The sequence below is a fragment of the Octopus bimaculoides genome, chromosome 6, assembly GCF_046866305.1.
Source record: "Octopus bimaculoides isolate indiv1 chromosome 6, ASM4686630v1, whole genome shotgun sequence".
In the NCBI taxonomy this organism is placed as follows: domain Eukaryota; kingdom Metazoa; phylum Mollusca; class Cephalopoda; order Octopoda; family Octopodidae; genus Octopus; species Octopus bimaculoides.
Window position 1 is genome coordinate 26,520,564 of NC_142933.1, and position 18,863 is coordinate 26,539,426.

At 37.2% G+C, this 18,863-nt stretch overlaps 1 protein-coding gene across 2 annotated transcripts in view; it reads right to left on the reverse strand.

The window, feature by feature from the left end:
- The window catches only part of LOC106873673 (leucine-rich repeat protein 1), an 81,879-nt gene that overhangs the window by 42,023 nt on the left and 20,993 nt on the right, over positions 1 to 18,863 (reverse strand). The window lies entirely within an intron of this gene.

Consider the following 18,863-nt stretch of genomic DNA (forward strand, 5'->3'; position numbering starts at 1 on the left):
AAGAAATCTTGAAATAAAACTGGAAAATGATAACATACATACACATACGTACATATACATGCATGCATGCATGCATGTGTGTGTGTACGTATGTGCATTCACATCTGTGTAAATGATTGAGAACTTTGCTTCGCAGCCATGAGGTCTTCGGTTCAATCTCATTGTATGTCATCTGGGTAAATTTTTTCCCCCACTTTTTCTTTAGCCTTAGGTTGATCCATATCTTGTGAGTAAAATTCGGTGCAGAAGCCTATCAGATGAATTCCACTTGTAATTTAAAATAACAACTTCATCACGCTGTGTCATACTAATTCTGCTCGAGAATTTCATTAAGGGTTCCTGTGCATGTGGAATATTCAATCGCAAAACCATTAATTCAATGAGCAGGTAATTCAGTTCATTAAACAATTTAATATTCCTCATCAGAACTGACAGAGAACCACTAATGGAGGCGTGTGTGTGCAAGCATGTGTGTTCAAACCCAAGAAAGCTATCTGCTACAAAATTATTAATTACTAGAAGGGAATTGAAGTTGGTTCAGGTGGAGTTGCAGGATTGGCTGAGCATCAGGCATTATGCATTAAGGTATTTAGCTATATCTCATTACATTCTGAGTTCAAATTCTGTCTGGGATCAACTTTGCCTTTTATGCTTTTGGGAACAATAAAGCATCAGCAATATGCTGATATTGGTTTGATTGCCCCACCATCTTCCACTGTCCAAATCTGTACTTTCTGACTGCATTTACAAGCACTGAAGGCTTTCAGGGTCAATAAAATAGGTACCAAGCAAAAACTGGGAGCAACAGTATGAACTAACACCCACTTCAGTTCTATATTTAAGAGACGAGGAATTATTTACATTATTTATGTTTGACAGAAATTTGTCCTCATCTTGTTTGTTGTTAACACGTTTCGGCTAATAAACCTTCCAGCCTTCATCAGGTGTCTTGGGGAAATTTCGAACCTGGGTTCTCATTCCTAAGGTATTTTTCAATATTATTATTATTATTATTATTATCATTATTATTATTGTTCATGTCACTGCCTGGAATTGAACTCAGAATCTCGTGGTTAGTAGCCTGCACTCTTAACCACTACACCACAGGCATATGGCATGGTGGTTAAGAGCGCGGGCTACTAACCCCAAGATTCTGAGTTCAATTCCAGGCAGTGACCTGAATAATAATAATAACAATGTTAATAATAATAATAGTATTAATAATAATTATTATTATTATAATAATAATAATAACAATAACATCGAAAAATAGCTTGGGAATGAGAACCCAGGTTCGAAATTTCCCCAAGACGCCTGATGTAGGCTGGAGGGTATATCAGCCGAAACGTGTTAACAATAAACAAGACGAGGACAAATATCCGTCAAATGTAAATAATGTAAATAATAACACCCACTTCCCTCAGAATTTCTGAACGTTTGCCTATATCAAGAATCATTAATGAAGGCAGATTCATTAGAACTTCAGACAAAATGCTTAATGGCATTTCATCTGGCTTTACATTCTGCTGTGGTTGACTTTGCTTTCGTATTTTCAGGGGCTGATAAAATATGTACCAGAAGAAAATAAGGGTGGTGATGGTGGTGGTGGTTGGTGGTGATGGTGGTGGTGATGGTGACAACAGTAGTAGTGGTGGTGAGTGATAACGGTGGGGATGAGTGACAATGGTGAAGGCAGTAGATGTAGTGGTGGGTGATGGTGGTGGTTGAGGTGGTTGTAGAGGTGGATGATGATGGTGATGATGGTTGTGATGAGTGGTAATGGTGGAGATAATAGTGGTAGTGGAGGGTGACTATGGTGGTGGTGGTGTTGGTGGTGGTGGTGGAGATGGATGTGATGGTGGTGGTAGATGGTGGTAGTTGTTGTTGTTGGTAGTAGTAGTAGTACTAATCATCATAATAATTATCATCAACGTCATCTCAATTATTACGAAATGGATAGTGACAACACAGATAATGATGTTGTTGTTGTTGATGATGATGATGATGATGATGATTTATGCTCATGACGACATTAACAAACATAAAGATAATAAGGAAGAGGAGGAGGGGGAGTATGACAATGATTTAATCTGTTTCAATTATCTGTTTCAATTATTCATAATACCGATGGATGTCAGAGAGAAAGGAAGGTGAAAGAAAGTTTATGAAAAAGAAATTTTTTCTAATGAAAATAAAATACCCCCCCTCTCCTCTAACTACATTAAGAACAAACAAACAAACAAAATATAATTTAATTGCTCAAAACTAAAATGTTCTGGTTGACTAATTCTCTCTCTTTCTCTCTTTCATTCTCTCTCTCTCTCTCTCTTTCTCTCTCTCACTATCTATCTATTTATCTATCAATATATATATATATATATATATATATATATATATATATATATACTCAAGGTTTGAATATGGTACTTATGCGAAGGCACCCGAATATCGCATCCCAAAAGGATGGGTGATTAAAAATCAAACAATAAGCAACACGGATTTCAAAAGTGATTGCAGTACGCACGTTTCATGCTACTTCAATTTATTTAAGTAATGTGAGCATTACCTTAAATGCAATATGAAGAGCAATCTTCAGCTGCACGAAAATGTAGAAAAAAGACATATTATATATATATATATGTATATATAACTCTTTGAAACGTCAGTGTTAGAATGGAGGCAGCTGATGAAGGAAATGTTCTCTATGTGGCCTGTGTGTTTTCTGTACTCTGTTTATCATTTGTCTACATTTTGTTTGCAACGTCCTGTACCCAGATATGCATCTATATATACAGGTAGATGTAGGTATGTACATACATGTACGTATATATGCATATACTCATTTATTATTTGTATTATATATATATACGATGGCCTTCTCTCAGTTTCTGTCTACCAAAAACACTCACAAGGTTTTGGTCAGCCCATGGCTATAGTAACAGACACTTACCCAAGGTGCCGCACAGTGGGACTGAACCCAGAATTATGTAGTTGGGAAGCAAGCTCCTTACCACAGAGTCACTCCTGCACCTATGTATATTAGTCTCAAATTTTGACACAAGGCCAGCTGTTTGGGGAAAGGGGGATGGTTGATTAGTGCTCAACTAGGACTTATTTTATCAACACCAAAAGGATGAAAGGTAAAGTCAACCCCAGTGAAATTTGAACTCAGAACACAAAGATGGACAAAACTCCGCTAAGCATTTTGCCCAGGATGTTAATGATTCTGCCAGCTTGCCATCTGAAAGACCCATATACATATTATATCATATCATACATATAAAAATATCCCTGCATATCCCAACCCATCATTTCCATCAATGTTAGCAAATATTGAATGAATTATAACACAAAGGGTTATCTAAAAACCATTAGCTGTTCAATGGTCCACAAATACCTTTAATTTGAAAAGGTTTTAGGAAAGGTCCAAGGCCCACTGTAACATTTCAGTGGTCTGCTTGTGAACTATGGTCCACCCATTGCCAACCTGTGCTGTATTATAAACAAAAATAAAATAATTCACCTTCCATCAGAATGTGTGTATGTTTGGGAGACGATAAATGTAACAAACATAGAAGTTGTGAGGAGATAACTGCAGTATTGATGATAAATATGTTAAAGCAGTGGCCTGCATAATCTTAGCATAGTGGTCATGGTGGCAGTGACTGAGGTGGCATGATGTTAGTTCCTAAGGTGTGGATATAATGGTAGTTAAAGTAGTGGTAGCAGAAAGATAGTTTTTACAGCTGTACGACCTCTAACCTCAGCTTGGCTCTGATCAAACAGACCTACGATCAAAATGTTCCAGCGATGACTACTGTCCTTCCTTTTTTTAAATATAGTCAAGTGCTATTTGAGGGAAATTTGTTTAGGTTTTGACTACTCTGTGTGATAGCCAAATTGGTTGCCCCTTTCCTTAAACATTACATACCATCAAATATAGCAAATACACACTGTGTAGTCTGTGGCTACCCTGTATAGTCTGTATACCACACACACACACATACACACTTCACATAACAACACTAGAAATTTGGTTGTTATTTCTAACAGCTCAAGGGACCTCATAGCTGTTCTTCATTAGCTCAGATTTTTCATTGGCTCATCTATGTGCCAGTAGATTTCAATGGTAGCCATAGCGGAGGTAGTCAAGGTGGAATTGGTCACTGTAACAGATACTGTTCTTCTCCACTTATTAATGGCGGTTATGCATCCCAACATAGTGTTTGGGAACATTGAGGCTATTAATGTTGCAGCTATTTCAGTGTGTACATGTTATTTATGTTTATCTCGGCTGAATGGAAGAGGTATTTTTTTTTATAGTGTTGTCATTGTACTTCTGTACATGTGTTTGGGTATTTGGTAGAGTTTTTCTTGTAACGAGTGTGATGGGTGATGTTTGCTGTAGCAAAATATTGTACCCTTTGCCTGTCCAGGTAGTCTTTCATTTCTAACATTTCCGTTTCATTGTGTAGGTAGTCAATGTACAACCTATTATGGTGTGTAGGAGGGCTGTTAGGTGTTCTTCATAGTTTAAGGGATTTGTTGTGCAGAGACCAAGGGCCCAGGCAAGGTTGGCACAATCCATGATGGCTCTAATGTATTATTTGCACACTAATGTTAGTTTTACTTTCTGTTGGCCAAATGTGGTACTCTCTCTCTTTTACTCTGTTACTTGTTTCAGTCATTTGACTGGGGCCATGCTGGAACATCGCCTTTAGTCGAGCAAATCGACCCCAGGACTTATTCTTTGTAAGCCTAGTACTTATTCTATCGGTCTCTTTTTGCCGGACTGCTAAGTTACGGGGGACGTACACACACCAGCATCGGTTGTCAAGCGATGGTAGGGGGACAAACACAAACACACAAACACACATACATATATATATATATATATATATATATATATATATATATATATATATATATATACATATATACGACGGGCTTTTTTCAGTTTCCGTCTACCAAATCCACTCACAAGGCTTTGGTCGGCCCAAGGCTATAGTAGAAGACACTTGCCCAAGGTGCCACGCAGTGGGACTGAACCCAGAACCATGTGGCTGGTAAGCAAGCTACTTACCACACAGCCACTCACCTGTAATTATCTAAATATGTTTGAAGGTCATTACAGTTTATTTCCTTTTGCTATGTCTTCTATCTGGGCCATAAATATTATAAAAAAGTTGAATACAACAGCTTTTTTCTATCTCTTTCTGTGTGTTGTGTGTGTGTGTGTTGCGTGTGTGTTGCATGTGTGTGTGTGTGTAGTGTGTGTATGTTGCATGTGTGTGTGTATGTGTGTGTGTGTGTGTTGCATGTGTGTGTTGTGTGTGTGTGTGTTGTGTGTGTGTGTGTGTGGTATGTTTATGTTGTTGAGTGTAAGGGTCAGGTTGCTTTTTCATGTTCTTTGCTGTTGCTGGTAAAAATGGGGACAGAATACTTGTGATAGGGGCTACTTTAAGTCTGTCATTGTGGAACCTGGTATCTAGGTGTAGTTGTGTAGTTGTGTCCATGAATAGTGGGTGCGTGGTGGGGAGTGTCAGTGTACAGTGTACTGTCATCTGTGTATGGAAGTTGGGTGTAAATGTTATGGCAAGGTAATGTAGATGTAGGGAGTATTGATAGTAATAGTAGATGAAGCAATGTGGATTGCGCAGATGGTGGGGCTTTGTGGTAGTCAATGTGACAGTGGTGGTGGTAGTGTAGCAGTGTGGTATTTTATTGCAAGAAGTGGGGAAAAGTAAAGACAGCCACTACAGATACTACTACCACTACTACCATTGTTGTTACCACCACCACTATCACTCACACCATTACCATGACCACCACCTCTACCACCAGCACCACCACCAACAACAACAATAACAACAACACCACTGCCCCCCACTGTTAACCATCATCACCATCACCATCACCATCATCAATGTGTCATGGTGTTAGTCATTCAACATGTGTAATGAATAGATTAGACAAGATTTGCCAACTTCAATCTTTACAGACAGTTTTAGATGAGAAATATATATGAGTGTATGGGTTGGGGACGGCAGGGACGGTGGTAGCAGTGGTGGTGGTGGTGGTGGTGGTGGTGGTGTTATCAGTTTGAGGTGGAATTGATACTTGCTGCAAAAGTGATAGTAGAGGTATAGTGATGGTAATAGTAAAATCAGAAATGGTGGTGGTAGTGGTGGTGATAGGTGTTGTGGTGCCAATAATGGTGGTAATAGTGCCCTGGTGTGAATGATACAGCACATGTAATGGTGTAACTGGTGAGTGAAATGGTGAGGTTTGTTGAGGCCTTTAGTTTTAGTGATGGTGATGATGATGATGATGATGACGACGATGACGATGATGCTGATGATGATGATGATGATGATGATGGTGATGGTATCTAAGAAAGATGCATGCACCAGAACTTCTGGTTTGCATTGCTAAAAGTATTTTTCAGACTATTGGCTTTCCTTTTTCTGATACATGTTTGTGTATAAAATCTTGCAAAACTGTTTTAAACATCATCATCATCATCATCGTTTAACGTCCGCTTTCCATGCTAGCATGGGTTGGACGATTTGACTGAGGACTGGTGAAACCAGATAGCTGCACCAGGCTCCAATCTGATCTGGCAGGGATTCTACAGCTGGATGCTCTTCCTAATGCCAACCACTTCGAGAATGTAGTGGGTGCTTTTACGTACCACCGGCATGAGGGCCAGTCAGGCGGTACTGGCAACGGCCACGCTCAAAATGGTGTATTTTACGTGCCAGGAAGGCGATGCTGATGATGATGATATAAGAAAGTGTATCATTTGGTAATTTAGGCTACTAAACCATATTCATAGAATAAACCCACAATCAGTGTTAAGTGCAGCCCTCTTGGTATGAGGACAGCCATATTAAACCTTCGGTTGTGTAATTCTGGACAATGCATCTATAATATCTTATATGAACTAATGAGAGAGGCTCTACAGAGCTGGTGAGGGAGGCTATATAAGTTAACTATATAAGGGACATTCTATAAGATGATTAGAGAGCCTCTGCTGAACTATTGGATGAGTCTCTACTGAGCTAACGAGGGAACCTTTATTGAACCAATGCGGGAGTTGCAAATGAGGTAACAATGGAGCCATTATCAAACTAATTAGCTAATGAGCCTCTACTGGCTTTATGAAGGAGCTGTTATGTGAGGGAGATTTCACTGTAAGTTCTAGCAAGTCTAATGACCATATAGAGGCTCCCTCATAAGCCTTTATGTGGTCATTAGACTAGCTAGATCTTACAGTGGAATCTCTCTCAGATCTTAAAAGGGTAAATTAGATAATGAAGTCCCAGATACACAGTGCTTGAAAATAAGCCTTTTAATCATAGATCTGCTTGATCAGGGCTGATCTGGGGTGGAGTGGGTGGGGGCTAAATAACATCTTATTATACATTCCAAGGAATTGCCAATCAAATCATCACTACAGACTTTGATAATTAAACAAGCCTTACTGACATTACTAATTAAACCACTATTGTAAACATAGCAAATTAACCCATTGCTACAGACAATACCAATCAAACCATCACTACAAATATTGCTAATTAAACACTTACTACTGACATGTTAACTAAAACATCACTTGTGACATTGCTGATTTAACCATCACAAACATTTCATATCAAACCATCACTGTAGACAATGCTAATGGTAATATTCTTTTCTACTCTAGGCACAAGGCCCAAACTTTTGGGGGAGGTGGGGGAGGGCAGTTGATTAGATCAGCCCCAGTACACAACTGGTACTTAATTTATCAACCCTGAAAGGATGAAAGGCAAAGTTGACCTTGGCGGAATTTGAACTCAGAACGTAAAGACAGACGAAATACCGCTAAGCATTGCGCCCAGCGTGCTAACATTTCTGCCAGCTCGCAGCCTTAATGCTAATGGTGGTATTGCTTCACTACAGGTGTTGCTAATTAAGCCATCTCAGGAAAAGCTAATTAAACTATCTCTACAGGCATTGCCAATTAAATCATTACTGCAGATATTACTAATTGATCCATCACAACTGACTTTGCTAATTAAATCATCAATGCAGATACTGACACATAAATCATCTCTACTTACATTGATAATTAAACCATCACTACTAACATTGCTAATTAAATCATTAGAACATATATTAATTTGACCTGAATTACAGACTTTGCTAATTACACCTTCACAAGAGATGTTGCTAATTAAACTATCACTTTGGCCATACTAGTAAAATCACAGCACTCATACCTATTTAGACAATAACAGAAACTGCAAATTAAACCATCATTACTAACATTATTAATTAAGCAATCCCTACTGATGTTGTTAACTAAAACAACAATAGTGACGTTGCTAATTACTATAGACATTGCTAATTGAAGCATCACTACATTACAGACTTTGCTAATTATAAACTAATTAAACTCTTGTTAGAAGCATTATTTATTAAGTCATCACTTCTGACATTGCTAATTAAACTCTTACTGTTGACATTGCAACTTAATATTGACATCACAGACATCTGTAATTAAATCATCATTTGTAATTGAACCATCATAGACATTGGTAATTAAATCATCACAGATATTGATACTTAAACCATCACTTCTGACATTGCTAACAAAATCCTTGATGCTCATGAAATGATCCCTCCAGGATTTGTCAATTGAACCATCAATTCTGACATTGCTAATTAAACCATCACTACAGACATTGCTAACTAAATCATCATCACTGACATTTCTAATTAAACAATCATAACTGACAATGCTAATTAAATCAACAATACAAATATTACTAATCAACTACTCACTAGACTAACACAAACATTCTTAATTAAAACATTACTATACTCATTGCTAATTTAACTACACTTGACATCTATAATAATAAAAGCGAAATTCTGTCTATCCGTCTTGGACCCCTGTATTGCAGTCTTCATTTGCTCAACATGACATATTATACCTTTATGGAATCAGGATGATCCTAAGATTGAAAATCTGCCCTTCATTTGGTTCTTGAACATTCAGCATTGGGATCTGATTTTAAAGCATTTGGGTTGCTATTTCTAGCAGGTAAAGCTTGGCTGATTCATGCCATCTTGATTGGTGTTTGTCAGATGACATCAGGGATCAAGGGGGAAGCTTTGTTAATTACACGTTGGGATAAGAACCTTTGGACAAATTGCTCAACAGTTGGGATTCAACTTGGGACTGGAACAATAGAATGATTGCAATCCAGAATGAATTTTAATCTGTCCTTAACCTCTGATCAAACACCACCTGGGCATATATAATCATTATAGACGTATTATAGTCATGCTATTTAGCTCACTTTAGTTTGGGGCCACAGACCCAATTAGCCCTCCGCAGGAGCTAGAATAAAAGTCCACATGGAGTGTGGCTTTTAAGTGAGTTTGTAATAAAGCCATCAGTACTGATGTTGATAATTAAACCTTCACTACAGACATTGCTAATTGATCACTCACTGTTGATGACTTATTAAAGCATCACTATTGATATTGTCAAATTAACCATTACACACACTGACAATTAAACTGTCATTGAATTTATTGCTAATTAGACCATCACTTCAGATTTTGCTAATCAGACCATCACTTCAGATATTGCTATTTAAGCAATTATTATTGACATTACTAATTAACCTATCACTGCAGACATTACTAATTAGGTCATCACTACCGCCATTTTTTTAATGGAAGTTATTCCCAAGAAGGTGACAAACAACCAGTAATAAAGCAAACTGCTAGTAACCATCTTAGTCATTGGAAGTTTTAAAAGGAAAGGAAAAAAACTTAATGAAAGACTATCTTAAAGATCATAAATTGATCAGCACATGGTTTAAAGATTAAGAATAGATTTATCAAGAAAACACAAAGAGAAGTTGATAAGAGAAATGTTTGAGGACAGAAATTGCTAGAATCGAAACTCTACTTACAAGAGGGAACAACCTCAGTTAAAAGATAAGAATTATTAGAAAGGTGAATCACTTGATTAAGAGGAGGAACAAAAGAAGGAAGTTGACAGAGCAGTGACCATGGAAGTATTTAAAGAATAGAGATAAGATCCTTTCTACTAAAGGCAGGCCTGACATTTTGGGGGTGAGGGGACTAGTCGATTACATTGACCACAGTACTTGACTGGTATTTAATTTATCAACCCCCAAAAGGATGAAAGGCAAAGTTGACCTCGGTGGAATTTGAACTCAAAACGTAGTGACATGTGAAATACTGCTAAGTATTTTGTCCACTGTGCTAATGATTCTGCCAGCTTGCCACCTTAAAGAACAGCAACATCCTGGTTAGGGATCCATAGAGGCCCTGAGCACTCGAAAGGTTTTGGTGCTCCCATATATATGTAATTCAAAATCTAAATAATAAAAAACCATGAAATAATTTTTTATTTTTCAAAATGAAACAAAAATAACAGTAAGATGGAAAATAATGTTTATTTTTGTATACTTCCATTTTATTTATATTTGAAAAGTTTTCTCCTACTTTTCTAATTGCAAAGTCTTTGATCAAATCCTCAAAATTGATCTTACATAACACATCTGCTTCTATACTTCATAGAGATAAAGCATCCTGTATGTACACACAGTTAAAAGAAGAACAGAAAATGGAGATAAGAAAATTAGCAATTAATTATTATTAACAAATTGGTCATCTTTGCTTCAATTAAAACTCAATAATTTAATTACAAATTTGTACATTAAATTTGCATTTATGTGACATGAGCTTAATTTCATCAGAGAAAAGATGTACCTTAAGATCTTATATGTGGACCTATCAATTCATTTCAGCAATGTAATTAGATTATTGAGTATTAATTGAATTGGCTGTAAGAAGCAAAGACGACCAATTTGTTAATAATAAATAATTAACTTACTTATATCCATTTTCTTTTCTTCTTTTAACTGGATATAAACTATATGCTTAAAGTATACCTATTGTTTTACGGGAATTTCATTCCCCAACAATACTAGGTATTGAACCTGTATTTCTTTAGATGCAACCATCCCTTCACAAGGTTAACATATTCTCTGAGAGACAGAGACAAGTAGAAACAAGGAAAATGCCCCTTGTGTTTGAATACTACGCAAATATTTTTTTAAAAAACATTTCATTTAATTTTCCAAAATTTAATTGTTTTCCATACTTAGAGTTGAAAAAGTCTCAATGACTGAAACCAGTACTAAAATGCTTTTTATGATAAAATTATTTTAGCATTTTCTACCTTGACTTATTTTCCTTAACACGTGCGTGAAAATGTAAACACATGGATTGCAATATTTCTATAGTAAACTTAGGATCAAGTATATTCCCACCATGACCATCCTATCTTTTATGCAAACAAAATGTATCTAGGACTACATTAGCCAATATCAACTTCCTTTCTTCAGATGGTAATGTGTGATTCAAGAGTGGTTTAGCTGTTCTTTCTTGCAGGTGGAGCGACCACATTGAAGTGCCTTTATGTTGGCTTATCTCCCATGCTAATTGTTTAGTCATCTACCAAGTTGTCTATTCAAGCTTTTACTGTCTGAAATTTCTTCCAATAACGAGAGAGAGGAATACTATTTCACCTATTTCTGCTGTTTGGATGGCAGTCATACTAGGGAATTGTCTTCAACAGATTTCAGGCGATTTTGTTAACCCCAACATATAATCCTTTTGTTACCATAGTTCTCGGGGATATTCAGCGTGACACAGTGTGACAAGGCTGACCCTTTGAATTACAGGCAAAACAGAAATAGGAAGAAAGAGTGAGAGAAAGTTGTGGTGAAAGAGTACAACAGGGTTCGCCACCATCCCCCTGCCGGAGCCTTGTGGAGCTTTAGGTGTTTTCACTCAATAAACACTCACAATGCCTGGCCTGGGAATCGAAACCGCAATCCTATGACCGCGTGTCCGCTGCCCTAACCACTGGGCCATTGCGCCTCCGTTTGGAACATAGATTAACATGAAATTCTGATGGATAGTTTTGGTTTAGATCTTTTTATAAGAGGAAATTTGTGTTGTAGAACCAGGAACCAGAAGCAGTTTCAGATTGGTTAATAACAAAATGGTTAATTGGGTATTCCTGTTACCACTCTCTATCAAGCAAATAGTTATGTTTGCATGAATTTTGATCCTTTCAAGATTTATTTTAGTTTAGGGCACAAAGTGTCTACCCTGATCTTCAAGAAATACACAAACACAAATACGCACACACACACAGAGTCCTATTTATGTACGTGTATATATGTGTGTGAGTGCATTTGTGTTGTTAGTGTTTTGTGTGTGTGCATGTGTGTGTACATGTGTGTGTGCATGAATGTGCACATGTGCATTGTGTGTGTTTGTATATGTGTGTATGTATATATATATATATATATCATCATTCATCATCGTGTATATATGTGTGTGTGTGTATGGGGAGTGTGGTGTGTGTGTGCATCTGTGTGTGTGTGTGTGTGTGTGTATGTGTGTGTGTATGCAATAAGCCTCTACAGAGTTCCTGTTTATTAAACATCACTTATAAGGCATTTGTAATGATTTTTATTTCTATTTTTTTAGCAATCTTTATTACTTACTGCAGTCATGCTTTGATCTGATATAGAGTAGTTTACCAAACTGTACTGCAATGCAGATAGATGGGCGGTCAGTTGTGCACACCTCGTAGAATTTGGTGACCATTTTAGACAGAAATTTAAAGAAATATCAATTATGCTATTTTTTCAGCCCCACTCCTTTGTTTTCTGTTATATAGTTATTGATGTAGATTAGCACCCCAAGTCAGACCTGGTTGTGCAGACCTATGATCAAAGACATCCCATCCATGATCATCCCATTTTTTTAGGTCTATCTCAAACTACACACACATCTACATGCACACACACACATACACACCTTTCATCTATTCTTGTATATATATATGTATGTGTGTATGCCTGTACAAACACACACACACACACACACACACACATACATATATATATATATATATATATATGTATGACCGAGACCTTTGGAAATGTGCTGTGCGTGAGAAGACCCGGCAAGCCAAGTGAGATCGTTGCCAGTGCCCCCTGGACTGGCTCTTGTGCGGGTGGCACATAAAAGACACCATTTTGAGCGTGGCCGTTGCCAGTACTGCCTGACTGGCCCTCGTGCGGGTGACACGTAAAAGCACCCACTACACTCTCTGAGTGGTTGGCGTTAGGAAGGGCATCCAGCTGTAGAAACTCTGCCAAATTAGATTGGAGCCTGGTGTTGCCAACCGGTTTCACCAGTCCTCAGTCAAATCATCCAGCCCATGCTAGCATGGAAAGCGGACGTTAAACGATGATGATGATGATGATGATATATATACATATATATGGAACCTGGTGTGGCCCCTGGCCTTCCCAGTTTCTGTCAAGCTGTTCAACCCATGCCAGCATGGAAAACAGACATTAAATGATAATGATGACGGTGATAATATTACACACACACACACACAGACACACACACACACACACACACACGCACACAGACACATACACGCACATGCAACACACACACATACACGCACATGCACACACACACATCATCATCATCATCATCATTTAGTGCTCATTTTTCCGTTTGCATGAGTCAGATGGAATTTATTGAGTCATATTTGCTGACAACACATGCTTCCTGTCACCAAGCTTCATCCATTTGTGTGTGTGTGTGTGTTTGTGTGTTCCCTTCTGTTTTTAATTATTTAACATTTTAGTGTTTAAACTGGCCATGTCCATCCAAAATATTCTGCCGGTTGAATGTTTAAACTGGTCAGGTCTGGTCTTTCACATCCACCTTGGAATGTCATTCTTAAAATAGACAACCACATCATTGATATCTCAAAGCTACAAGATAATGTGAAATTAATTTAAAATAATAGGAATAAATAAACATTACACTTGACAGAATAATCTGAATGCTAAAAGATTAAATTCCTAAATATGCGTTAGGAAGGGCATCCAGCTGTAGAAACTCTGCCAAATAAGATTGGAGCCTGGTGTTGCCATCCGGTTTCACCAGTCCTCAGTCAAATCGTCCAACCCATGCTAGCATGGAAAGCGGACGTTAAACGATGATGATGATGATGATGATGATGTATGTATGTTCTGTATATGTAACATATGGTATAAACAGGGCAAATTTTAGCCATTTCTCCACAGACTGAAAAGAAAAAAAAATGAACAACCTTAATCGATTTTCAAACCTTATTGGGTTCTCATCAAAGGTATTCACATCACTTTGACAATCTCCAGAAAAACAAGCAGCCAAACTGTTTACATACTCAACAAATGCAACAGTTACTCTATGAAAGAGTTCCTAATTTACACACTAAAAGTGTTTAACACTCTATAAATACCAGCAGCCTGGTATTTATAGTGTTATATGATTTTTAATTATCTAAATCCTCCCTCTGGTTTTTAACGAAGATCATTGGAATGTAGATTACAAAAGCAATGTCATATTTTAAACTTGAGAAAAGTCAAATATTGTTTCTGTTCCACTTACAGGTTGTATGCAAGTGGAACAGTAAAAATATATGCAAGTTAGTTGGTTGATTTCTCTTTCTGACAACCCTAGCTTACCTAGATTGTCACTTAGGCATTTACTCACAAAACTAAGTGTACCAGTTATTATTGGTAGAAATTCCAGTGTATTGAATGTAAATTAAGTATGCACAAGAGATGCAATGGGATCACAAGAAGGCTGAAAGGGAAGAAGAATTTTGTATCTAGGAGATGAACAGGAGTAGTCAGCGATAAGAGCACCCATTAAATAAATTATTTCAAATGTTAGAGGGATTCATAGAAAGAGCTAATCAATAGCTTTCATCATCCAGATAACCTAATTAGCAGTAGAGGAGAATGTTTGAAAGCATAGTAACCAGAGTAAGAATAGAGTGGAAGACATTTAGGAAGCTATTACCACTGCTGGCGACAAAAGAATTTTGTCTCTGAGTAAATCACAGACTGTATGTTGTATATATATATATATATATATATATATATATGAAGGTGCATGACCTAGTAGTTAGGGTGTTGCAGTCATGATCACAAGATTGAGGTTTCAATTTTCAGATCGAGCAGTGCATTGTGTTTCCTGGCAAAACACTTCATTTCGCATTGCTCCAGTCCACTCAGCCGTAAATGAGTACCCTGTGATGGACTGGCATCTCGTTCAGGAGAATGTGGTGATCACAGTCATTTAAACACCATGGAAAATGTGTAACTAGCCCTGCAAGCCCTAAGACTCAAGATAGTATTGTCTAGATGTGCATTGTAGCAAAATGTAGGCACTGGATATAGGAGGCTGTGAGAAATAAATAAGGTGAACATGCTTTGCTGAATGTATATATTGTTAATGCTCATGATCAATGGAACACAAAAATTCCAAGAGAAAAAACTGGATATAACAGGGATTAGATGTAGTGTACAAGAGTAAAGACTGAACTTGTGTGGAGAGTGATGTGTATGGATGATGACAGTTGCATAAAGAATTCCCAAGTGATCTAAGTAGAAAGAACTTGCAGAAGGTGATGACCAGAGAAGATATTGGAAAAAGCGATAAATACTGATCTCAAGAGGCACCTCACAAAGGAGATGACAAGGAACTATGGCAACTGGCATGACATTGTGCTACAGAGGACCCATTAAAGCCATGCAAGTATGGATAAACAAAAAGAAAATGATGATAATGAAGGCAGCAAAATTTTAGTAAAAGCTGTACATTGTAAATTCTAAATTTTTGAAATTTCCTTCTGAGTAGGAGATGGCAAATAAAAACTGGATGGCAATGTTAGTGATTCTAAAGAAAGAAAGAGAAATAACATTATTTATATTATTTACATTTGATGGATATTTGTCCTCATCTTGTTTGTTATTAACACAATGTTTTAGTTGATGTACCCTCCAGCCTTCATCAGGTGTCTTGGGAAATTTTGAACCTGGGTTCTCATTCCTAAGGTATTTTTTGATGTTATTATTATTATTATTATTATTATCATTATTATTCAGGTCACTGCCTGGAATCGAACTCAGAATCTTGAGGTTAGTAGCCCGTGCTCTTAACCACTACGCCATGTGCCCATGGGAAATAATTTCAAGAAAATTCAGAAAAAGTTTTGCATGAATTATTATACTTGAGAAAAGAAGGCATATTTAAATCTTTTGCATGGATTTCTATAGTTTATGTCCATTCCTAACACTAACTACTCTACAGAGTGTACTTGGTGCATTCTTTCTTGAAGCCTACATTAGAGAGATTAACATGTCTTTAAACAAGACAAAAGGGTTCTATGGATCCTGCAGTGTGTCCATGTGTTCAAGGAAGCATAATGAAAGGGGGGGTAAACAGAAATGGATGTAATAATAATGTAACCTGAGTGAATGAGTGAGAAAAGCAAGAGTATAATGGGAGTGACAATACTGGGAGAGATAATAATGGCAGCTATATATTGGTTTCAAATTTTGACTGAACACCAGCAACTTTGGGGGAAGAGATAAGTCGATTACATCAACCCCAGTACTCGACTGGTACTTATTTAATCAACCCCAGTACTCAACTGGTACTTATTTAATCAACCCTGAAAGGATGAAAGGTAAATCTGACCTCAGAGAAATTTGAACTCAGAACATAATGACGGACGAAATTCTGCTAAGCATTTTGCCCGGTGTGCTTATAATTTTGCCAGTTCACAGCCTTAATGGCAGCTACATGTTAGCTGGTATGAGAGAGAGATTGAGTGATGGATGGTAATAGAGATAGACAATGATGTGAGAGCTTGATGAATGCCACTAACAGATGGTCTGGAAAAGGGTGATTGATGGTTGGTAGCACAGTAAGGTTGTTAGCAGGATGTGCTGTATATGAACAAATCTGTTCCTATTCCTCATGCATATGCATCTTGATGGATGACAGAGATAAGATGAATACCATGGTGGTAGAATACATGCAGATCCAAAGCAAGAGGGCGATTGGAGGGAGGACAGATGTCAGAGAAATAAGGGGTTCAAGCAATTATGTTACTGTATCTAGCTATATGAGCAACATAGTGAAGTGAATTGAAAAGAGGGAGAATGGAGGTAATGTAAGTGATATGGAAATGTGTGAGAGAGATGAATAATAGAAATGAGTTACCTGAATGACTGAGATAGCATGAGCGATAGAGACAATTGACAGAGATGAATGATAGTGAGATGCGAGGACATCACAGAGGTAGGAAGGGGAAGTGAACGGAGAATTCATTGCAACCTCTGTTCTGGTGTTTATTTTATCTCAGATCTAGCAAACCTATGAGCAAAGATGGTTTTAGCCATGAGCAAGATATCTTACATTTTAAACACAGTGTATCTATGACAATATCATCTTGTTGGTCACTTTTTAAATGGTGTTATTTGAGGGAAATTTCGTTGCTTTATCTAATATATCAAATGACTATATTTAGGCTTCCTCAGCTAGAGATGGTGGTAGCACTAATGAAGTTTTCTTACTTTTTTTAAAGTTTTTATCCTGAGAAGTAACCTGTTGCATTGTGCAGAACTAATACTGACCTAAATTCAAAGGAATTTAAGTCGTCAGCTCAGCAATATGATGTGTACATATATTTGCTCTCTTTAATCTTAGTGAAAGCTTTCTCTAAGCAGAAGTGAGGGGGTGTGAAATTGCTGAGCCATTTTTCCTTCTCTATAAGAAAAATGTCTCTAATGCTATGTTGACATTGACAAAGCATTGAAGTAGTTGCCTATTATTACACACACACACATGTAAGCATCATTATTGAAGTAATAAAGAGGCAGTATATATAATATATTATACATATACAAAAGAGGCAAATGTATGTGTATGTAAATATATATAAATGCACACACACATTTCTGTTTCTTATAATATATACATAAAAATATATATGTATATATAAGAGACAGAAGTGTGTGTGTGTGTACTTCCTGACAATAGTTTTAGTCACAATTTTTCATTGTTCCACTATTCTCCAATGAGGATGAGTGTAAGTGCTACAGTATAAATAACTTTGAGATGCTGAGGGTACTGCCAATTTCATATTTTCTAGCTCACATTTCACCACTACCCCCTGCATCATTCATTTTGATTTTGCTTCTCAGCTATTTTGTTTATGTTCCTTAACCTACAAAAATTATTCTAATACGTGACTTTAGTGGGTAGTGAAAAACAGAAGAGTTTTGTAACCAAATTTAAAGGTAATAATCCATCACAGAAGAAAATCTGTCCGAGTGCTTAGAGGTATTTCAGTTTGTCCTGAGCAATGGATCTCCACCATCAAAAAGGATATATATATCATATCTCTGATGCTGTGAAGACATCTATAGCTATTAAATCTACAGTTCTTACTCTCTCACACACACACACACACACACATGCACACACACGTGTGCACACACACACACACATACACACACTCACTCACACACACAGACACTCTTACACACATACACTCACACATTCACACACACAGACGCACACACACACATATACACACTCACACACATACACTCACATGTTCACACACACACACACACACACTCACACACACACATACACTCACAAACACACACACATTCACACACACGCACTCACACACACGCAAACTCACACATACACACCCACACTCAGACACTCTCTCTCACACACATACTAACAAAGATGTAATTGAGGAATTGGGAAAATTCTTAGTTACATGGATGTCAGAGGCAGGAGTGAACCAAAGTAAAAAAATATATATATACCACTCAGTGTTTTTAACTACATAGATAAAGCAAAGAGCTTGT